This window comes from Lemur catta, chromosome 7 (assembly GCF_020740605.2).
Source record: "Lemur catta isolate mLemCat1 chromosome 7, mLemCat1.pri, whole genome shotgun sequence".
Taxonomy (NCBI): domain Eukaryota; kingdom Metazoa; phylum Chordata; class Mammalia; order Primates; family Lemuridae; genus Lemur; species Lemur catta.
The window spans coordinates 25,043,395-25,062,572 of NC_059134.1; positions in this window are offsets into that span (position 1 = coordinate 25,043,395).

Sequence of the window (19,178 nt, forward strand, 5' to 3'; positions counted from 1 at the left end):
TGTCTTCAAGATTTCCCCATCTCCACCCTTGCTCCATCCGTCCTTTCACTATTCACCATCCCTGTTTCCCCAACCTCTCTACACAGAGCCGTTCTCTTCACCTTCAACATGGTCACCCTAGGTCACCACCCAGATCCTCTCCGTTCTGCTCTCCCCAAAGTTTCCCACAGTCTTCCCCGATAGCTCCTGACAGCTCCTCTCCCACCTGCTGCATTTTCTATCACATCTACGGTCCGTTCGGTACAATAAACAGTTGACTAAATACACTGCCTCGTTGTTTCTTATCCAAGAAAACAGTAAGTTTTAACCTGCAGGCAAGGACCTTTTCTTATATGTCTTTTGACTATCTTGTGAAATTTAGCACAAGAGAGAAAAAAACTGGTAGTAACCCAGAAAATATAGGAGGATACATAATCTGTATTTAGGATGCAATTATCAGGGCCCTAGCCAGGGGATCACAACTGAAAGCAAACTATAGCTACCAGGTATCATCCGCAGCAATCATGTGAGGAAAAGTTGAAGTTGGGGATGTTTTGCGAATTTCAAGAGAAACACGTGGGATGTGGTATTTAGAGAGCTGTCATGTGGTGGAGGAATTTAGACTTATTCTGTCTTACTAAGGTATAAAAGCAGGGCAATAGGCAAAAATTATATATATATAAGGAGAGGGTTTTCAGCTCAACATAAGGAGGTGATTTCTCAGAGTCAGACCTGTCCAAAGGCGGAGCAGGATGTCCTAAGAGGCTGTGAGTTCCTCTCTACTGCAGACATCCAAGCAGAAGCTTCACCACTGATAGTTGGGCAGGGGCCGGGTCGGGGAGTGGGAACATGGGACAGTGATTAAGAGCATGGACTCTGTTTCCTAAACCATAAAATGAGGATAACAATCCCTACCTCACAGAACTGACATCAGGATTAAATGAGATAACATATGTAAGTAGCAGAGTCAATTAATGGTAGCTCTTATTATTTTGAAATAATTAATATAATAAGGAGATTTGCACACCAAGTGGAGGAGGCATCAGATTAGATATTTTGAAGTCTCTCCCAAACCCAAATGCCTATGACTGTAAGACAGTAAGTACTTACTGGTGAACTTGGATTTATAGAGCTAGCATAGCACCCGTGGATGGCTGATATGGCCTGGCTTCCTCTTCCCTCATGAATTACAGTGATCATTCTGGCCCCAGGGCAGTAGTAAGGAGAGAATCACCAGAAAGATGCTGGATCTAGAAGAGCTGATATGTACCTGGGAGCAGAAAGTTACTAAAAGTAAATACAGGAAAGAAATTAGAAATCGAGGTGACCAAATAAAGAACCTAAAGTCAGGAAGAGACAGGGGGTCAGAATCCAGACTGGAAAGACACAGATTAAAGGCCACCGAGAAATGAGAGCTGCAGGAAGTCAAACGTAAAAAACTAAGCAGATAGGTCTGGAGGAGTCAGCAGTGATCATTACGATAAAAATTTCAGAATGAGGCAAGAGCTGCTTCACCCAGGGCCGAATGACATATTTCCCCGTGGAACAGGGCTCCGAATACCCCACTTTAAATCTACTGAAAGCACACCCAGGGGACAGGGCCCATGAGACTTTAAAATGGCCATGATATCCCAATCCTGTTCATATGGAGCTGCTGAGCACATGTCTTAGTTCTGTCACCCTTACTTCTTGTCACAGGCTGCTGGCACCCAGTGTGGATGTCTTCTCCCAGCACCGCTTCTCCGGCTCGCCCTTGGTGGCAACTTGTCTGCAGTTTCCATCCCGGTTTTGGTTTTACTTTCACCCTGCCTTATCCATTCTTTCATTCAGACCAGCTTTGGTGCTCCCTCTCCCCAGGGCCTGACCTTGATCAACCCCGAATTTTTGTTTCTCCACTCCCATATCAGCACTGACCTCTCGACAGGGCATGGCCTGTGACACACTGAATCACAGCTACCAGTCCAGGGCATAGAGAGCTCTGCACTGGCCCTACAACCAGGGAGGCAGCAAGACCTGCTGGGAGTCAGAGAGGAGTTGCGGCGGAGTGCCACTTCCGACAACTCCGCTGACATCCCGGAGTTCCTGGGTGGCCTGACCTATACTCATGGCAGCCTCCCCAGATGGCTGTTATTTCAGCAAGAAGAGTAGTCTGGGCATATACAGAACTTGGACCTTTCTCTCCCACAGCCACAAACGGCAAAGCATTTGGATGAGTCCCTAAGAACACGTTGGAACCCTGTTAATAGCCCAAGGTTCAATTTCCCCCTTCTCTCGTGCTTTTTTTTAAGTGAAATCATTCTGTTGTCAACGTTGGTAAGGGTTAGCCTGTTTGACTGAAGCAGTAATTTGACAAGAGGTGTCTTCACTGTCATTCAAATTGGGGAAGAGAGCTCTTAGCATATGCAGGGTTTGTTCCCTCTGCCACCTCCATCTTCTCTTTGTGAAACTCTGTCTTCCCCTTGGAGATACGCCTCCTTAAAGATTAAAAAGAAAAAAAAAACCACATAATCCTGAGGGTCAGGAGGGCATGTGCTAAATCTACAATGAGTCAGTGAGCTCCTAAGTTCAAGATGAGCTTTAATGCCAGAGAGGACTCTGCAGGGACAGGGACGGGTGAGACATCAAGACATAGGGAGCAGCAGGGGTGCTGTTGGCAAAGGCTGCTGCCTTTCTTCATAAATCAACCCCAATGAGTTAATTCCTCATAGAGGATGGTGACTGAAAGGCTTCAAGACCTGGCACAAGGCTGGGCTTGGTGAGGGACCAAGATTGCTAAAAGGTCTGCCTGACTTGTCCCAGGGGTTGGGTGCAGGATACCAAACCCGGGAAGACTCTTGTGTGCACTTCTGGCCCTGACCACTGCTCTGGCCGCCAGAGACTCCAGAGAAACATGTTGAATGCCAGACCTTCTGGGAAGTTGGAGCCAGCCAAAAATCTGGCTTTTGTGACGATAAATCTTAGGGATTAGGAGTATGAATTTTAGAATCAGAGACACCAGGTATTCTAGCTTGTAACCTTGGTCAAGGCATATAATTTTTCCATCTATAAAATGGGGATGATCATACCTATCCTAGAGTACTTGGTAAATGATAGCTGTTATTAGGGGTATGTCACTCATCTTCCTAAGTGCACCTCTGGTTCCCTACAGGGTGGGGACGGGCCAGCTGTGTGATCTGGCATTAGGGTTTATTTAAGAACTATGCTACTAGAGACAGGGACAGGAAAGGGAAAAGAATATGTCTATTAACCTTTCTTTGGGATTATAATCCCTTCTTGGGTCTTGTCCTTGCTGCTTGGCTCAGCCCCATCGGGCCCTCTCCTCCTAAGCCATCATAAGCACAAAAGTCCCCTGGGAGGGTAGCTGGAGAGCTTGTGCATATCTGGCTCAGAGAAATCCTTGGGTTCATGGTTGGGATTCACTGCATGGTTTTCTCTGAGCACACTCATCAGCAAACATTTGGGTACGGCAGTGCACCAGGCATCTCTGAGTAGAGAGATGCAAAGATGAACAAGATGTGACCCCCAACCTTGAGAGCCCTGCCTAGAGTGTAGGATGGAAACAGCTGGGTTATTAATAGCAAGGATGCCACGTGAGGAGTGCTATGTGGAGGTAGGCAGAGTGTGTCACCAGGAAGAGGAGAGGGACACCTGACTCAACCAAGGCTGCCTCAACAAGCCAACCCTTCAGGGCTTACTGAAGTCACCTTCATTGTGAAGCCTTCGCCAGCCAACTAATTCTCTTTTCCCATCCCACTGCCCCATCGAACCACCCGTCGTAGCATTTAAATATTTGTTTCTTTGAGATTTATTTTTTTCTCCATCCAGCACTAAATGAGGATTAAACTGGATGAAATGATGTTTGTAAAGTACCTGGCACAAAGTTATGCTTCACAAATGCTAGTTTTCCTTCATTCCTTTCTCCTTTGAGGGTGATGTCTACGCCATAGATTGGGTTGAACCGTAAGAAATTATCATTTTTGTAGGTGTAAAATTGTTGAATATTATTCATTTCAGATGGTTCAAGTTAATATTTTTTATACATGTGCTTTATTTATCTTTTTAATGGCCAAATAAAAATTATATGTACTTATGGTGTAAACATGATATTTTGAGAGATATATATACACACACACGTATGTGTATACACCGATGGAATACTAAATGGAATGGCTAAATCAAGCTAATTAACATATGCATTGCCTCACATACTTATGTTCTGTGCTAAGAAAACTTAAAAATCTATTCTCTTAGCAATCTTTGAGCATACAATATATTGTTATTAACTATAGTCACCACAATGTACAATAGATCTTTCAAACTTATTTCTTCTGTTAAGTGAATATTTTGTTCATTGACCCAAAGTTGATTAATAGATTAATCGATTTTCCTTAGAAGAAAACATTTCTTGCTGACAATGACTGAGAAACATTGCTGTGTATAGCCAGCATGTTTCAAATACCAACTACTTGCTAGGCACTCTACAAGGAACGGGGGCTATAGAGACAGAAAGTCCCTGCCCCCAAGGAGTTGACCATCCAAGGAAGAGATAAGCAAGAAAAGTTCTAATTCAATGTAATGATCAGTGTAGGAAAAAAATCCACACAATGTGCTATGCAAGAACGGGTGATGGGGAGCTTGGCCGAAGAAAGTGTGGGCATAGCTTCCCCGAGAGGCTGGCCTTGGACCTGGGCCAGCAGGCTGCAGAGGCATCCTTCCCGCAGCCACACACTCCAGGCAAAGAGAAGAACAAAGTCAGAGGGCTGTGAGAGCAGCTCATGGCAGTTTTGGGGATCCAGTGAGCCGATGTCTCCAAAACAAACATGAAATCAGGAATGCAAGTATGCTCATGTGGGTCTTTAGAAAGAAACCAGTGCTTCCACCTGGAAAGATGGCAGAGATCCTTCATGCTAGGAATATGGACAGGGTTTTCTCTGGGGGACTTCTCTGCAGAGATGGTGCTCGGCTGCCATGTTGGGCCCTGGGCACACACCCTTCCTCCAGCAGAGCGTCTGGGCCAGTCAGACCCACTCTGAGCCTTAGTTGCCACTTTGCTCCTCAGACCGAGGTCCCCGCCTGTCAGTGACTGAAATTTCTCAGCCTTCCCAGGGCCAGTCCTCCCTGCTACCCTCCCATTAACTGCAAGCAAGAAGCTCTGCTCTGCCAAGAGAGAGGCTGTTTCTTTGGCCTTCTCATGCCCATGTTGAAAGGCTCATTCTGGGGGCAGCAGCTCTGTCAATGTTACTGATGCTCCATGGGTAGGGGAGGTAGGGACTGATGTCCTGTCAGACACACGCGGTGTGTAAATTGCTTGACACTGTACGAGGCTTCTGTCCTCCCATCTCAGCTCCCACCTCCAAGGCCTTCATTATGGTATGAAAGCTTGGCCCGTCCTGGGGCTGGGCCACTTCCCCCCAAACTGGGTGGAAGCTGCAGATCCTCCAGGGGGTGACAGGAAAGTCACTGAGGAGAAGAGGTCCCAGGCAGCTACTGAAGAATATTCAGTACCTGGGGGCACAGGAGACAGGGCAGGGGAGACGCTTGAGAAAGGAGGTGGGCCTCTTCATGAACTCCTTCTGTTTTGCCTACTCTTGGAATTTTTATAAAGAATAGGATCTAGATTGATAGATAGATAACAGCATCTATATAGCATCTCTATCTCCCTAATTAAACTTATTTTATCAAAGGATTTTTAGAAAGAACTTGGCCAGTCCAATGCTTCTCAGCCCCTTCCTCCCTCCCTGTTCCCCCTACACCCACATTAATATTTCAGCAGGGTGCTGCACTCTCAGTAAATATACCAGGATCAATTGTTTGCTATAGCCCCTGCTCAAATCTGCCTTAGACGGTAATATTTTAAAGATGATTGGATCTTAAAATTGTAAGAGGTCCCTGGTGTCATGACTTTGCCGGTATTATCAGCTCAGCCATTGTCTTACCAGGCAATCTCCTACTGGAGTGGGAGGCTCCCTGACCCCGCCCGGCGCCAGGAGCGCTTAGGAGGAGCCGCACCAGGGCCCACGGAGGGTGGGGAAGAAGGAGGATGCTTCTCCCAGCCCACCCGCATGACCTTGGGAGTGTGGCAACATGTCCTTGCAGCACCAAGGGAGGCCCCTGGGCTTTTTTCCCCTCTCTCCCTTTTTTCCCTTTTTTTTTTTTTTTCTATATGCCCGTTGACAGTGTCATCTCTCAACTTGATAAACTTGTCAGAGGGAGCTCAGGGAAAGTGTGACACAGAGGTTGGAGTGATTGCTGAGTATGCAGGGAGAAGAGGCTGGGGAGTTGTGGGAGGCATCGGGACATTAGCCTGGGGGCAGGCAGATGTTCTGGGGTGTTTGTGGCTCATGGCCGACTCGCACCGTCCTCACAGTGCAGTCTTAGGGACCAGAGGCTGGGAGGAGGGTGAGGGAGCTCCACAGACCAGAGCGTGATGTGGGTGGATGGCACCAGCCAAGGGAGTGTGTGTGGCTGCGTGTGCACCAGTGTGTGGCACCGTGTACCATGCACATGGCTCACATGGTGGGCCCCCCCAAGACAGGCTGCACGTGGCTGGGGTGGGGGGAGCAGCTGGACGTGACGGGCTAAGGGGAGAGTGCATGAGCGCTCTGTGGATAAGGCAGGCTGGAAACCATGATGTGGGAGTTTCTTCTAAACCCTTCTACCACTTCCTCCCTGAAAGATTTTTTTCAGATGCTCACCTGAAATCCATAATCTTCTATAATCATGGAGGTTTACACTAAAGGTTATCCTTTGTGTTTAGGAGTAAGTTAGCAATCTCTGTATTCCTGAGCCTGACACAGTGCTTTGTATGTCACTGACATTCTATTGATATTAATCAAACAAATGCTGATTTGACAAATGAAACCCAAAACCTCATTTTTGCCTGACCCAATTTGCTGCGGTGTGGGGATAATCCACATTTGGTGAGTAACATGGTAGGATGGGGCATGAATTTGAATACCAGCTCTGCCCAAACTACCCCTCCCAATCCTCAGTTTCCTCATCTGTACAATGGCAGACCTGAAAATGCATTACAGAAGACATCATCCAATATTCTAATTTCTAGACAAAAATCCCAAATGCTGTTGTGGGGATCAGTGTGACAATGCAAGGAAAGGACATTTGAAGATTGCAAGGCACAGTACAACTTTAGGACTGTCCTGATCTCTCAACTAGGTTAGGTTCCCTTGTTCTGAGCCCCTATGGCACCGCGTACACTGTTGTACATTTAACAACCTGCCCCACCTTCATTTTTCTCTCTGGAGGGAAGGACTTGGCGATTTGCCAATGGAACAGGTGTCTTCTTTTTCCTGTACTGTCTAATAGTATAATAATCTTCCATCCCAGTGCCTCGGAGTGATTAGAGCACATCTCAGGTGCTGTCTTGAAGAGTCAAGGCCAAGAAATTCACCTCACCTGGGAAGTGCAATAATTGCTTTATGGTGCCTTGCCTAGAGTGTGATATTTATATTATAAGATAGGATTAGGTCTAAAAATAAGGGAAGTTGTCAGAGCTCAGGATTATTGATACAAATGTGAATGACAATACTGACAGCAGATGTGAAGAGCTCCGGTTGTGTCCAGGTTTCCAAACTGAGAGGGAGGTAAAATTAATAAATTAAGTCATTGACAAGACCCAGGAGGGAGGGAATTATCGTCTGAGTTCACCGAATCACCTTCTCAGCCTTCACATAAAGAGAACTGCATATTGGAAGCACAGAGGAACTAAAAACACACACCAAATAGAGAGGGATGAAACTGCTAATGTAATTAATATATTAATTAATGGAGCCATTGATGAGCTCTATGCAGTCAAATAACATGGTAAATGAAAGTAACTCCATTATTATTATTCACAGATTACCCAGGCTCGGTTAATTATAGCAACAGAGTTGGGGTTGTCAGCACCGTGGGGTAGGAAAGAGCACATGAAATCCGGAAGCTCAGGGCCTCGTTCCCAGTTTTATATCAACCAGCCTCATGACCCCTGAGCCTCAGTTTCCTCAACTGCAAAATGAGGGGGTTGGACCAGAGGACTTCTGAGGTCCCATCCAGTTTTGACATTCTGAAGTTCAATATTGAATATAATGTCTCTGGTCTTTGTTGATGCAGAAGCCACTTGTGGACTCCGCAGTGTGTGCGTCGCCATTTTGAACATCAATGGCCTTTGTCTGGGAGAGTGTCGGCCACTGAGCAGCCTGATTAATAGAATGCAAGATCACAGGGCCTACTGTTGTCAATTCTTCCTTTCCACAGCACTTCTCTCCTTGGGGAGCTAAATAAGACTGGTCAGTTTTGCTTTCTTTTTTTATTTGCTGGTTTTTATCTACACCTCCAGCAGAGATTTTGGTTTTTCATTTACTTTCCCTGCAGGTTTCAATCTTGCCCACCCCCAAAACAATATCCTCTACCCTGTTGCACGAAATAAAAGAAAAGCTTCAAATTGGCTCTGCCTCCTTAAGCTTTGGGAAACTTTTTAATGTGCAGGTCTGCAAAACCTAAATTTGGGGCCTGCACTATTTGGCGGTGTCTCTTTGCCTCAGAGGAATCTTCTAGCTTTTCTCCATTTCAAAGCACCTGGGTCCACACAAATGCTCTCGAAGAGAGAGCTTTTTTTCCCCCCTTAGCAAAAATTCAGGTCTGCCACCAGGAAAGAAGAGGTTTTTCTGTGGAAATCTTCCTCATGCTGGTTATAAAGCCACTCACATCTCAGTATGAACTCTGCTAACTCGCTCCGTTGTCTTTGTGAGTGAGAAGCGAAATCCACACAAAGGTATAAAGAGCTGATCCATAGAAAGATTGCTGTCTGGATTTCCATTGGACGGCAGCTTTCCGATGACTGCATCTTTGCTGCAGACAGCTGTGCAATTGAAACAACAGCAGGACTCCAGATGTGCTGGGACTTGCTAGGCAACAGACTTAGAAGTTTGGCCAAATCAGCCCCAGATAATCACCAGAGAAGGAAAAAAAAAAAAAAATGCAGGGCTGGTCCAGAGCCTTTGTGTTATTCAAGAGATAGGGGACTAGCCCAGGACAGAGATGGAAAAAGTGGCAATGGAAGATCTACTTCTTACATAATATGTGAGGTCTTTTCTTTGGCTATGAGAAACTCTTGTAGGATTGTAGAGCTGACAGCACCTACCTATGGAGGTAACATAGCATACTAGCCAGAAGTGTGGGCTCCTGAGTCTAGCCAATCTCAGTGTGAATCTTGGCCCTGCCTCTAACCAGCTGCATGACCTTGAGACTACTTCGTAGGATTTATGCTTACAAAGCAATTAGAACATGCCTGACACACTTACTCATAGCAGCCCCTTCTTTTACAAGGAGGAATTTAACAACCAGCAAGACACTGCAACTAGATCAAGCTCAAACAGCTAGTAGGTAGTACAGATTAGTCTAAAACCCAGTTCTCTAAAATTCTAGTTTAGAGTTCTTCCCACAACACCAGCATCTCCAAATTCACTTGGTTATAAGAATCACTTGGCTGAGTAATTCTTGAATGGAATCTGCAATGTGAATACTAACCAAATGCCCCATGTGAGTCTTAAAATGGAAAGATGAATTTGAGAAAGACCCTCACCACCATGCCTAAGATGGAATTTTCCAGAAAAAGACTCCGGTTCCTTATATCTCTTCTATACCCAGAGAAGATGGGGAAAAAAAACCATTAATCTCGAGAGGTAACAAGGACCCCAGAAAGTAATCTAAAGAGTTCTTGGTGATAGTCTTTGAGTAAACAAAGTAACCAACTTTTCACAGAATTTTTAGGAGAAACAAAATCTGTTCGACTCTCCGTGTGTGGTCTCTAATAGCAATGATTGAGAAAGCTCGTAATGGTTCTCTATTGGGCGTATTTCAGTGAGATCAGACAGCTCCGGGGTGATCTAGCTTTTCCTGGGATTTTGCTACAAATCAGGGAGCTATTGGGGGCTTGTACATTTCAGGCATTCAAAGGGGAACACAGAAAAAGGGCCCCTCAGGTGGGAACAGTAGAGGAACAGATGGTAAAAAATGTTCTTGGTGTCTCTTGAACATTAATGTCCTGGAAACTTTGTTTTAACTTTCGGTTTTTATGGTTACTTTGGGCAACCACAAAGGATAACAGAACTGTGGTGGCGGCTACGCTGGGAGAGGAGAAACACGCGTCCTAAAGCATTTTAGGTACAAAGGCAGGTGGCTTCAGATCGACTGCAGGTTACGAAATGGAAAAGCCCATTGTCGTTTTGGACTTTGCAGGGAGCCAGGAGTAAATAATACTTCTCATATAGCTTTAGCCCCGTGCTATCTTAATTGCAATCTCTGGTGAGATTTGGAGTTATGCGTTTTTAACAAGCAAACCATAAAATAAGGTTTAATCTCCCCAGAGCCCTGGAGTTAATTTATCTGTCCACAGGCTAAGATCTTTTTAAAGGTTAAGAATGCTTGGGTTTTCTTTCTAGGTCTTTGGGTTGGCTGGAATGCCTGCAGGTGTCTCCTATGGCTGGCAGCTGAAATCTAGTTTTCATCAGCGCTAAAGACCCAGCCTGTAGGGATCCCTGCTATAAGAATCAGGTGTTAGATTCAAGAATTGGACCTTGTTCTGATGGAGAGGAATTGATATTCCTTAGGACTGTGTCGGTGGCAGAAAATACACCCTATTTATCCTCAGAAAAAAAGGCACTGAGTCTTTGTTCTACAATTAAGAACTGTGGGATTTAGGGGAAATTATTTAACTCTCTGAGCTTCAGTTTCCTCATCTGTAAAACGAACATAATAAAATCTACCCTGGAGTCTTCATATGTGTTCTGTAAACATTAAATAGTATGTGGATGGCTTTTTTTTTTAATGGTAAAGCACAAATAGTTGTTAAGCTAACTTCTTACCTACCTATTCATCCAGATGGAATTTGCTGCCTTTGTCAAAAAAAAAAAAGACTTTCCCATGAAGCCATGCCACGGAGAGAAATTCCCAGGTATTCAGAGCACATTTAAAACCCAATCCTGGCTCTCAGCTGGGTAGCACAGATTCATTGCCAAGATATAAAGAACACAGGTTATCGCACAGGCCTTGGGTCTAGCTGCCTTGCAGAGTGGATGTACAGTTGGCCCTCCGTATCAGTGCGCTCATTCATGGATTCAACCAACTGCAGATAAAAAATACTTTTAAAAAATGTATCTGTGCTGAACATGTACAGACTTTTTTCTTGTAATTATTCCCTAAACAGTATATTATAACAACTATTTACCTAGCATTTACATTGTATTAGGTGGTACAATTAGGTGATTTAAAGTATACAGGAGGATGTGTGTAGGCTTTTTACCTATATGACATCATCTTGCATCAGGGATTTGACCATCCATGGATTTTGGTATCTGTGGGAGGTCCTGGAACCAATCCCCCACAGATATGGAAGGAAGACTACACGTATATAATCTCCACTATTCAGTTTAGCAGGACCGCTTGCCCAGGTCAAAGCACCTTTCCTGCCCATGCAGATTTCAGGAGGATGCAGTGACTGCTCCGTATCTATCAACTGAGTGTCCACTCTCATCCATCATGCACAGCTGTACCCTTGGGAACAAAATAAGGGGGCCTGCCTTGTACTCAGGGTGGAGCTGAAGAAGGAAGAGCTCTGGAAAATGCACAGACATAGCCCATTATTTATAGACCACTCTGCAGACTTCCACCACCTGGAATTCATAGCCGCCTTGGCTGGCATCTCCACTTCAAGTCCTGTGACACCCATCCACCTCACTGTCCTCCCCACGGCACTGCGCCCTCGTCCCTTGTCATACTTGCTATCCTCTGCTTTGATGACTCTTCTTCCTGGATCGCCTTTCCCTTTTATTTCCTGCCAACTCATTTTACTGCTCCCTATAAGATCTCAAACGTAAGGCCACCTCTTTCGGAAAGCCTTCCCAGATTAGCCCCATCCCACTCTAACTCTTATCACCCTTTTCCTGCACATCCCTTGGCATTTGTATATTTGATTGAGTTATTATCATAACACCTAATCAAAGTCAGCATGGCCAGGGATGCGGGTGGTGCTTACCCAAGGGTCCCTGGGAAAAGCAGTCTGTCTTCTGTGCCCTGCTCTCTGGCACCTTGCTGCACTTGTCCACCGTACAGCTGTGGACGAGTAGAGGCCAAGTTCAGGAGGTGGGGAGCCAGTGCTGGGGCTCGGAATTTCTCCTAAGCCACACACTGTTTATGTAAGTGTCCCAGCTCTTTCAATGGCAAGCCATGTGGCAGGGATGAAGGATTAGGGAGTATGTGTCAAAAGGGAACACAATTATTCCTCTAAAATATAGTTCTAATCCCACCACTCCATACCTCATGAGTCTTCCCTGGCTCCCTGTGACACAAAAAGAAAGTCATGCTCCTCAACCTCGTAGACAAGCTCTTGCACAACTGCTGCTCCCTCACCGCGATGCCCTTCTTCCCTCACCACTGCCGCCACCCCTCAGCCCCCCTTAGGCTCCAGCAGTACTGTCCCAGTAAAGTCCCCAGCACACAGCTACACCAGGGACTGCTCCTCCTCAGCACCTTTCATTCCATTGCTCCCTCTGTCTGGAACATTCTTCTTTTGCCATCTCTCCACCTACCCATATGTAATCCAGGCAGCTGAAATCATGCCTTCATGAGGCTTTTATCAGATCTCCCCTGGTCAGAATCGAGTTTGCCTTCCTGATGCTCCCAGAGCATGTTATTTGTTCTTCTCGTACATTTACAGGATGCAAGCACTTTCTAGAGTTACCTGTATGTATAGCTGTTCCCCTGCCAGGCTGGGAACCTCTGGCATCGGGGACTCTGTCTTCCTTCCTATCACCTAGTGTAATGCCTGGCATTCAGGACTCACTGAACCAACAAGGAGTTGAGTTAAAGTTATTGAATCAAGCTACAGGGCATCAGGACCCCCCCCCCCACCTTCCCAACTCTTCTACAACCCCTAATACCTTCCTGTCCCCCTCTTCAATCCAGTTTAAGCACCCATTCCCACAGGCAGTGATCCCTCCTCCTCCCCCTCCTCCTCCTCCTCCCCCTCCTCCTCCTCTTCTCCCTCCTCCTCCCCCTCTTCCTCCTCCTCCTCCTCTCCCTCCTCCTCTTCCTCCTCCTCCTGGTATTTGCAGGTGGGGCAGGAAGCTGAGGCCTCCGGTTGGGGCCGTGATCCTGCCTCCTTGGCCTGAGACAGGAGCCCGGAGCTGCTGAAGCAGGACCAGCGGAAGGGAATCTCCATCCACCTCGCCTCCCTCATGTCCCTCCTGAAGGGGGGCTCAGCCTCTCCCATTCACCTTTGTCTGTGGATCTGGAGCTATTTGGGAGACCCCTTGAGACAGCTGCAGAAACAGCAATAACCCAATTAAAGCCTCTGTCACTCTGGACTGGTGGCATCTTGGCGGGGAGGTGGTGGACACACGGGACTGTTGCTCGTTCCACCTGTGATATGTGTTTTACTGGCTGTCGATATCTGCAGGGAAAACGCCAGCCGTGAGATTCACAGATAAAAACCAGTGGCCTCTGCTTCCTCCCTGGGGTGTTTTCATGAGAAATTGGTTTCCAAGCAGGGAGGGGACAAGACTCCTTTTCTTTGCCCGCCTAGAGGGCATTTGGAGGGGTTTGAAAGAGGAAAACTTAGAGGGAGGGAAAAAGCAAACGAGAGGAGCCAGAAGGATTTGAAAAGTAGAAAATACCTCCCTGGCCAGGTGAGGCTTTTCAGGGTGAGGGCTGAGCACTCCTTCTGTCTTGACTCTTTCCCTGTCACCCTCATTCCATTTCCTCACTTTCTCTCTTTTCTTTTTGGGTCATTTTCACTCTTCCATCTCTGGGCATCTCAGGGGGTCCTCTGAGCCCAAACAAAGCACAGTAACTGTCCCTTGGAAATTAGAGGGAAAGGACCCACAATCCAACCACTACACTTTTCATCAAGGACATCAAAGCTCATAGCAAGAAGTTATTGAGGGAGCTGAGCAGTCACCCAGGAGTGGGAGCAGCTGCTCATCCAACCTTCCTGAGCCAAGGGGCTCCCTGCAGCCCTCTCATTCCCGTTTCGGTCTCCCTCGCCCACCTCCCGGCCCTGCCACCCCAGTGGGCCCCTTCCCAGATGCACCTGAACCATGTCCTGTGACCCCCCCACACCACCTGAGGCCAAGGCTCCAGCAGGCTCCCCCCACCCTGCTCCAGGCCGACCTGACCGAGCGTTAGCTGGAAAAAGTTAAATGCTCTTCCCTTCATTATCAGAAAGAGTTTTATTCCGACTGAAGTGAACAATATGAAGAGACACTACAGAGCTCTGGCGGAGGATGAAAAGTTTCTTATATCCACAGAGCCACACTTCAAAGTGTCCTGTGAAAAGGTTCCACTTTAATTAGGGGGAGGAAATTGCCATGTAACTTAATTAATATCAAAAACAGTTTTTTTCTTAAATACAAGAAAGAAAGACGGCAAAAGAGAGGGGGGGAAGGAACTGACAGCGAGTCTGGACAGGCCCGTGCGTGGCCGGCATAATGATAAACTTTGTTTCTAATCACTCCAAACAGGTCTTAGGTTCAGCTAAGAACTCTAAAGCCACAGTGGGTTCTTTGCCACAATGGAGATCTTCGTGTTCCATCCCCGACGCTCTGGCCTTGAACAAAATAAAGTGAAGACCTGAGATGGTTATCTGGATATCTCAGAAGGGAAATACAGAAATCCTGTTTTATTTCAATTTTCTAAGATGCATTTGCAGGAAGCGGTTGGGAGATGGGCTGATCTGCTCCTTTACACACTACCTAGAGCCTTTGATGGACACTCTCCCTCCTCCGGGCTCCCCGTCTCTGTCACTATGCCCCCTCTTCCTCACCCCAGCTGCCTTGGGCGGACTCCTGGGCATTTCCCTGGTTTCTCTCTCTCTTCAATCAAGCCATCATATCCCTTCCACCTCCAAATTATCTCCCAAATCTGTCCTCTTCTGTACTGTCACCATACATGGAGCCACCTCTTATCTCCCCAAGAGGATTTACAAATAGGCTCTTGACTGGTCTTTTTGTTTTCCCTCTTGCCACTGGAGTCCAGTCTTCAGCCAGCAACCAGAGTGCTCGCTTATGAGACAAAAAGCCATGTCATTCCTCTGCTCAAAACCATTTAATGGCCTCCTGTCATTCTTAGAAAAAAACCCTTAAGATTCCTTAATAAGGACTACCAAGGCCCTATATGATTTTGCCCCTGCCTGACTCACTCATCCTTGTTCTTGACACTAACTGGAGTCTCAAGGTCTTTGTCATAGTGGTCCTTCTGTTTGGACCACTCCTCCATACCTCCTCCACCCACTGGATTGCAACCCAACTCACTCCTATTCGTCTTTTGAGTTTGACTCCAAGGGTATTTACTCTGGGAAGACTGTCTCAGAACTCTTCTGAGACACCCCCCTCCACCCATGTCTGAGTTAAAGCCCTATGTTACATACTCCGATAGAATACCACACTTCTTTAAACACACATCAAAGTCGTGAGCAATTAATTGTTTGGCCAAATATTGCTTTGATATTTGTCTTTTCCCCTGGCCCACAAGCCAGGTAGAGCAGAGACCACACCTGTTTTGCCACAGCTGTTTGCCCAGGTGCCTGCACGGCATCATGGCAAACATTGCTCTCATCTCCATTTGGTCATTTCAATCTCTTGGCAAACCCATGAGGTGTCTCATTTTATTAAATCCATTTTGCAGATGTAGAATTTGAAGCACAGAGGTCAGATCCTCCCAAAGTCACCAGGTAATAGGCATCTAGCTCCTGAGTCCTGCTTTTCTTCACTGTGCTGTGCTCACACAGGAGGAACACGACACACAGTTGTTGAACAAGGAGGCCAGGACAAACGGATCTAGAAATAATTGGAAGAGAAGTGACCAGAAGACTCCAGGCATGACCCATGGACCCAGCCCTCCAACCCATGGAGATACTCCGTCCTACTCAGCACAATCTATCTTCAACACCCCGATAAAAGACCCCAGCCCCATGATTCTTACTAGAAATGCCTCTCTCTCTCTCTCTCTCTCTCTCTCTCTCTCTCTCTCAGCAAAACCTGAGACTGTGTCCTGAGAAAGTTAAGACATGGGTTAATCCCAGCAACTTTTCTCTCCCCATTCTTTGCTCCCAACACAGCTTCTAGTTCACTTCACTTCCTTCAACATAAGGAAATGCGATAAATGTATAGAGTACATCCATAGTCCCCGAATTGTGCAACAAGGTGTCCTGGGTCACCATAGTGACCCTGCATATCCCTGCAGAATATTTTAATGTTTAGAAAGAGACACAGATACTCAACAGCTGCCAGACACCAAGCGATACTAACTCAAGGTAGTTGACAGTTTCGACCTTAGATCTTATGATTTCCTTTCAATTAGGTCATAACTTTTTGAAGGTAGGTTTTCTCTGGTCGCTGTCATAGGAAGTAACTACTGCACAAAAATCCTCATGAAATGGAAAGTGAAAGCGGCAGCGTCCAAGACTTGAGAAGTTGTGCAGTGCCCAACAGGTATACACGTCCCGTTAGTAAGTAATTAAGATCATTTAAGAATGAAATAAAAATGTTTTTTCTTTCAGTTTATACATGTTTTCAGTTAGCTACTAAGTTGTCAGGACATTCATACTTATAAAGCTGTTTGACCCTGGCTACTAAAAAAAAAAAAAAAAGCAACTGTTAGTCCTTTTGGCCTGTGGGGACCATAAAAACCTGACAAAGGATGCTGTGAACCAAGCAAGTGTGGGAACCTCTGCGGCAGGGTGTCAAAAGTATGCATGGTTGAGGTTGACACACTATTATGACAGAGATATTAGACTCCCCTCGGACAGGACCCCCTTGGTAGGACACAACTGTCCCCTCGGGTGATGTCATGTTGACTGATCACTGTACAATGGGTTAAGGGGGAAAGGGAAGAACCAGGCGCCCCCAGAGCCAGGCCCCACCGGGCTCCCAACACCCAGGCTTCTCCCAGACGTGTGCGCACATCCACCTGCACACGGAGCCCATCGCAGGCCAGCCCTGAGACTTGAAGGACAGGTTTGTAATTGACAGTATCTCCGCTGCCCTGGAGAGCACTGCCTCGAGCCAGAGGTCTCTCCACAACAGCAAAGAAAAGCTTCTTAACTTCCTGCGCTGCACGCAAGGCAGGGCCGTCTGTTATCAGCCGCAGATGGGAGCCTCAGCAGCCGCCCACTCTGGAGGGCTCGGTGGAAACAGGCTTGGCAGGCGGACAAAACGGACAAGATGACAAGCGCTGTTAAATAGCAACCCGCAGGTTGTTGTAACACATGCTTGGGACCTTCCTCCTCTCGGGCTCGCCGGTGCCCAGGCACGGACTGCATCAGAGGTCGCAGCAGCCCCTCACGATCCCCGGGGCTGCTGCGCGGCCACCCTCGTCCTCCCAAGGCTTCCGCAGAAACAGGAGCCCTTCCGGCCCTCCCGTGCTGTCTCCTGGGGGGTCTTCCCCTTAGAAGCCTGGGGTCCTCCCACAGAGAGAGGCGAAGCCCCACCAGAAGGGAGGCTTTCGGTTTGTTTCAGGTGCGTGTGTTCACTCACTCATTCCCATGTGGGGGCCTATTCGCCTGTCTTGCATCCTTTTTCTCAAAAATCCGGTGAGGTGTGCTCCTGCCCTGCACACCCCGAAAGCTGATAAATGGAATGAGGTGAGTGGCTGGGGCCTTTTGGAGGTACAGGGTCCTCCCTCCCACCACCCGATGGGCTGATGAGTTTAGGTTTCTTTTTTTTTTTTTTGAGACAGAGTCTCTCTCTCTCTCTCTCTCTCTCTGTCTGTTGCCCGGGCTAGAGTGAGTGCCGTGGCATCAGCCTCGCTCACAGCAACCTCAAACTCCTGGGCTTAAGTGATCCTCCTGCCTCAGCCTCCCGAGTAGCTGGGACTACAGGCATGCACCACCATGCCTGGCCAATTTTTTCTATATATATTTTTAGCTGTCCAGATAATTTCTTTCTATTTTTAGTAGAGATGGGGTCTCGCTCTTGCTCAGGCTAGTCTCGAACTCCTGACCTCGAGCGATCCTCCCGCCTCGGCCTCCCAGAGTGCTAGGATTACAGGCGTGAGCCACCGCGCCCGGCCCAGTTTAGGTTTCTAATTTCCAGAAGAGGTGCTGTCCTGCTAGCCCCTCCTAACAACCTTCTCCCTTCTCCAGTCCAGGAGGGCTCAGGGAGAGCTGCTGAGGCCCCCATTCTCTCCCGGCCCCGTCGCGAAGGCCCGGGTCGACCTAGCAGAGGGAGGCGAACCCGGGCCAGCCTCGCCCCGGGCTGCCCGGAGCCTGCGGCCCAGACCTGCTCCCTGCCGGGCGCAGACGCGGAGGAAGGGAGAGGCGGCCGCTGCAGGCGATCCCGTTCGGGTGCAGGCTGGCAGCCGGCAGCCCCCCGGAGTGGACCCGCTACCGGGAGTGTGTCGCTAGCGCCTTTCATCCGAGCCAGAGATGTCTGTCATATCGTCGTCCCCCCAGCTGTAGGACTTACTATAATTTCATACAGTTCTGCAGACAGATATTGAAAAGGCATCTGGAAAAATTGATAGCATATCAACGCAAAGACTTCACAAAAGTCATTTTTTACATGTCCAGCTATAGGTACCAGCGCACGGTCCTCACAGGCGCACGGCAAGGTCCCCAAGGCCTTTTTCCTGATCTTAGAGCGCCCCCTTTGGAGAGGATGCTCCTACTGCAACCGGCGGTGCCAGCTTCCCTCACCTTTGAGGGGCTCTGGGATGAGTCCGGGAACTTGGGAAAGGCGAGGGATGGAAGGGAAACGGGGAAGGGAAAAGGGTGAAAGGGGAGAGAGAGATGGAGCTGTCCTCCGGGGTGCACCTTCCAACGTGGTGAGAACTATGCTATGCACTCGGCATACACCATCTCACGAAAGCCTCACGCAGAAAATCAGCCTGTCTATGAACGAAGACACCGTTTAAGGAGGCTTCTGACACAGGACACACAAGCTGCCAGGACCACGGTTCCCTCCCATAACCAAATACAGAGCGCGCAGTTTGTGACCCGCAGCCGCTCCCTCCGCATCTCACCCCACTGGACTGAATCGCAGTGAGAGGAAACAACCGCATTCAAGGCACTGACACAAGAAGTTTTGGGGGGCGTTGGTTGGAAGCGGAGGGTCCACCTGAAGTAACTATCAAGGGCAGGTTTTACCAACGTTCATGTTCCCTGCGTTTTCATCATGCTTTGCTTCCTCCCCGCTGTCAGTGAGAGT